We start from the raw sequence: 5,500 nt of genomic DNA, 5'->3' as shown, positions 1-5,500 counted from the left end.
GTCTCATACAGAAAATCTTATTCCACCCTCTCCAATCGTGTTCTCCTGTTGTACAGCAGTCAATTTTTTTTTTTAATGCACAAGAGACACGAAAACTGCTCAATAGATTTACTCAAACTTGCTCAGGAAGAAAAAGGCACAGATTTAAAAAGATGCTGATGATTTTTCTGAATGTAGCCACTGAAGTCTTGACTTGGCAAATGAAGAGACACTTAGGAATGAAAAAAGCCAAGAAGAAACAAACAACTGTGTCAACTCTTCTGTGTTACCTGCCTTCATTAACAAGAATTTTTAAATTAAATTGTATAAACATATAATATAAAGTCTGAGGTTCAAGAAACTTCTCCCCCCTCCATATTTCCATTATGTACAAATCTTTGTACATACTTTTAATGTTCTTATATATTTACTACATACTCTAAACAAAATCAAGCTAGGTCCCTGACCCCTTTCAAGGATTTGGCCCTGAGAAATTGTAGTGCACTAAGGTAGTCCAACATATCCTCTTATTTTCTGCCAGAGGAGTAGCAGGAAAGTGGGAGTGACCAGTGACTGGTGGAGCACACTCAACCCAATCATATGTAGTCATCCTTTACTGGCTCCATATTGACATCACAATACTGGCTAAAAATGGTTACCGTTCACTGAAGAACTCCTTTCTTCATCTGATGCCACTTTGAGATTTCCTCCTCTATTGTTGCCCTACAAATGTTGGCAGACTTCTGCCCTTTCCTCTGAGGATCGTAAATGGTGGTTCTTTCATCATCTTTAAAGTCATATTTTGAATAGCTATTAGGCTCTGCTGTCCATAGTGACTTCAGCCATAGGAAGTCTATAATCATGAAATATAAGGCTCCATCTACAACACCTTCTAGAATATAAATCTCTCTTCCCCAAGGGAACTTGGTATATTTCTTCAGGTCTTCTTCACTTTATATGGCTTCAGGAAATAACTCATATTTAATTAGTTCTTGATTGATGTTTGCTACTATATCCATCCAATGGCGAATGTGAACTCTGTTCCGTACATTGGAGGGTTATTAAATTTGTGAATGATACAGATGTGATAGAGGCCACTGAATATCTTCTACTCCAAAGTTGGAGTGTTGACCTGCTGCATTGGGCAAAAAGGTATGAGATTTGATTTCTTTTTGGAGGCATACTTACAATTTGATCTAGTACCTGATTTATGTTCAATTTCTGGCACTGAGCAGTCAGATTGGTTTGCAATTGGTGTATTCTTAACTTTCAAGTACTTCAGGACTTGACATCTTGTAGAATGAATAAACATCATCTTAGGACAATCTTTTAGTATTACATCTGTGATTCCACAGTTGGTAATTGTGATTCCAATAAGATTTTTGAATTTCAAGTCAAGAACTGCCTATGATCATCTTTGATAATAGCCTAGCTGATGCTTATGGACATATCAGTTATACTTTTCCACTTCACTACGTGACATGACTTTGATCTGGCAACCTCTGATTCAGATACCAGTGGTCCATGGGAATGTTTGCTCCTGGCTCTCATTGGAGGTCTTTGAGGGTAGTCTTCATTATACTCCATTTCAAAACTCTCAGATTGGGAGCTTCCTGTCCTGTTATCTCCTGTGGCTCCATGGGCGTTCCCATTAGTCCTCTTGTCATTGACTGGACTTGGAGACCTATCAGTTGGGAGAATCCTAAAGAAAAATTCTGATCCTATGCCACAGGGACCTTTTACAACATAGTCTCTACTGGTCAAAGGCTGTTCATCATTAGAACATCTGCTAGTTCTGCTATATGCTTCCTGAAATCTATTGCAGAAAACTGAGTTTTTTCTATCAATAATCCTTGAACTTTCAGTCTTACAAGGAGAGCAGATACATGGCTGGGATGGGTCTGGTGCTGTGGTGCTGGGCTCACCAAAGTTTCCAGTACCAACCCTTACAAAACCATGGCTTTGAGAAGCAGTATTTCATAAGGGGAGGTTGCCCATAGAACCTGGACTTATTGTCACAACTGGGATAAACATCTTTGCTTTTTTTCTTCTTGGGCATGTCCCTGGGTGCTTTCATATCTGCTTGGATCTGTTCGCTTGTGACCTGGCAGCCTTTCTCAAAGCTATTTTCCTTGCTATAGATGATTTCAAATGGCCCATTTGATGAGAGGAGTTACATTTCTTTAGAAATGGCTTCTTGCCTTTTTCACTCACTGGGAATTGCCTGTATTCTACTGGCTTTCTAATTTTGTCTTTTTTGTTAAAGTAGTTCTGAGAATTATTCTTAGCAATGCAGGTTCTGGGGACTCCCATACTCTCTTTCTCATCTTTGCTGTTTGAATCAGGAAGGGTAATTGGTGGTGCTTTTGAAGCATGCCAAAGACTACTGAGTCCTGTTTGCTTTTCATCAACCTCTATGAATTGATGGATTGATAGGTTTCCCACAAATTTCATGGAACAAACAGCCTGGCTGTGAACTGGGCCTTCGTTTCTACTCTATCTTTGTGAAGCATTTCTTACATTTCATTCAATGCCTCAACTGCAGTCTACTGATCTTTGGCCTGTCCATCCTGGTAGTCTTGTTCTCCTCATTCTGATTATTGACCTTCTGGGAATTATTATTGGGCACATTGGGGTTGATGTTTTGATGATGGTCATTTTCATTATTGGAATTCTTATTGCTCACAAGGGCTGATGAAATGTCACTCCCTATACCTGCACTCCGACCAACAAGTCCACAAACCTTGGATGGTTCTCAAAACCTCTAGTCTAAAGAGATAAATTCCAGGATTGGCAACAATTCAACGAACTGATAGAAAGTTTCAAGTGTTACTGCATAATGTCTCACCAAGGCAAGGTCAATAAACTTGAATGGTCTGGGATCCAAATATCTGGGTTATGCAAATGAAGGCAATTGTAAATAAGCAGGTATTTGATATAGGAAAAAAAAAAACCCTCATTGACAGCCTTTGTCCTGTTAACTGTGAGAATGCCAGGATTTTCTACAACATCAGCTAGGCCTTCACCAATTCATCACCCCTCATTTTTCACTGCAGTAAAAACTCATCTACATATCCTAAGTGGAGGGTTTCAAACTGTGGGAACTCCAATTCTGCCATCTTTAGGGCAGAAAAGATGCCATTTTTGGTTGGAGAAGGCTGTATTCTTACTTCATGTAATCTTCGAGCAGCAGTGTTGATGAGGTAGCCAAGATTTACTTCCAGAACAGCTCCAAAACAATAGCATACAAATTTAAAAAACAACCTGATCACCAACTGTATCCAACTATGCGTTGGATGAGACTTTTAAGGAAAGGAACTTGAACCAATTCTAATTGTTCCAGGTTTCAAGCAGAAGCTAATACTGTTAACAATGGCACATACTTCAAAAAGTTTGTAGACCCTCTACCATTCCTCATGACCAAAGTGCATATGCTGATGTAGAGAAATCTTTAAAAGACTGGGACCTGGTAAATCTCACCCACTTCAAATACAAGTGCCTAAGCATTGGGATACAAGGAATTTCAGGAACATTCATCCATACTAGATGTAAGATTTGAATTTTGGCTCTTATGAGAATTTTCAGTTTGTTTTCAGAAGGGATGGGAAAAACTTCATTATGATTATGAAACTTCCCCAAAATATGAACTTGAGGCCTATACATCCAGATGGCTTCCACTAACTCCAAATGTAGTCTCATGCCCAGTAAGTGAGCAAGCCTGCAAAGCTTCTAGCACATCAGGAATGCTAAAGACTTCATGGCTATGGACCATTGCCTCTCAAGGTAAATGACATAGAACTGCTTGATGCCTGGCATCTTCTTGAGTGTTAGAAAACTGGAATCAGTAAAGCCAGTTGGCATATATTCCCACAAGTGGCCTGCACAGGGATCTGTGATTTTCACTACTCTCAGATGCGGGGTCATTGCCTCCTTCAGCTTCTGGAAGAGGCATTCCATACATGATATCCTCCAGAGTCAGATACCTAAAGATGTGGTAGAGTACTTCATGTGAAAACTGGTTCATGTAATCTTTTGTTTCATCTGATTTTGCCACCTCAGGGCTTTCCTTCCTTGGGAGACATATTTTCACAGTTTTCCTTCATGGGCTCATCCTTGTGATGATTCCAGGAAAAAATGACCAATTGCAACTTGGTTGGTTATTTGAGTTCAAAATTGCAGTCACCTAGAGGCCAAGGCTGTGGTGAAAGCACCCCGGAGGACCATGTTCTGGCTGTTTGGCTGCAGGGAGACACTAGGACAACAATAACCACAAAGATTCTGCATGAAGTCTCTACGCAGAGAGAAGGACTTCCAGAACAGGTGATGGGAGTTAAACCTTGTGACATGCATTTCTTACATCTGGGCCTCACTACTATTATGTTCTAAGTTTAAGCCAACTCCTCCCATGGATGCTGTGTGTACTTGCAGGAAGGAGTGAAACAGGTTCCTAGAAGAAGGTTTTGTATTAATTGTCTTTACCATGAAATTTGAGAGTAGTAGTAGCTGCCTTTTGGGGACCCAACCTGTCAATTTGAACAGAACTTGGGAAATGCTGCTATTATTTCTTTTCTCCTCCTCCTCCTCTTCCTTCATTATTTCTTTTTAAAGCTGAGACAATTTACTTTTGTCCTGTGTGGTTTTTGTTTTTGTTTTTGTTTTTTTTTGATTTCTTGAAGTGTAGCTCTGAAAAAAAGGCTTAAAAAAGCCCATTGTATTTTAAATGGAGCTACTTGATTACCCTTTAAACTCAAATCATTCTGACTTTCCTTGAATGGCCAATAATAGGCCCAGACCAAGCCTCTGTGGCTCATTGTTTAGATTTTGTTGGTTTAGAATGAATGTAAATAGAAATTGTTTTCTGTTAAGGCTAGAAACTCTGAGGGTCTTGATATCTTTAGGATGGTAAATTGGGCCACCTTTTGTTTCAGTTCTTACCTAGCCCTTATTCATTGAATGGGTATGACCTCAGACAAACTGAGACCTGGGAAAGACCTTAATTTAGAAAGGCCAAGGTCACCCACTGCACTGGGGCCATCATCAATTGTCTTGACTTTCATCTTGCTATCAGAATCTAATGACTCTGGAAGACAGAGCAAGGCTGATGACTATGTTCAGCTCTGCCTCACTCCAATTCATGAAATCACCCTCCTGATGTCATTGGTCCTCTTTGAGAATGAAGGACAAACAACAACAGTGATAGAGGAAACATGGACTCAGAAGAGGTGCAGTTGCCATGGCTGGACCCAGGCTGGAGCCTCAGAAAACTTAGCTGGTGCTTCCATGGTTATAATTTTTAGCATCATGGCAATGCATTTTAATGAATTTTCTTAGAGAACATAAACCATGATAATGAAGGTTACTATTATTGGACCCTGGGGAATACTACGGAAATTTTATTGTACAAAGGTAGCTAGCTACTTGATTAAGTCTTCCCAGGCTCCTTTATAGCTAAATAATGGACCAGATATTTTGTTTATTTGTTTTACAGGGCTGAGATGCTATTGTCACCCCCAGATAAAAA

General features: G+C 39.7%; 1 pseudogene; it reads right to left on the bottom strand.

Moving 5' to 3' along the window:
* Positions 1–575: 575 nt before the first annotated feature.
* LOC114045204 lies at positions 576–4,090 on the bottom strand (annotated as a pseudogene).
* Positions 4,091–5,500: the final 1,410 nt, after the last annotated feature.

Source organism: Vombatus ursinus, unplaced genomic scaffold (genome assembly GCF_900497805.2).
Source record: "Vombatus ursinus unplaced genomic scaffold, bare-nosed wombat genome assembly UNPS02014778.1, whole genome shotgun sequence".
Taxonomy (NCBI): Eukaryota; Metazoa; Chordata; class Mammalia; order Diprotodontia; family Vombatidae; genus Vombatus; species Vombatus ursinus.
Note: the sequence above shows the minus strand (reverse complement) of the source record. Positions and strands in the feature narration are given on the sequence as shown.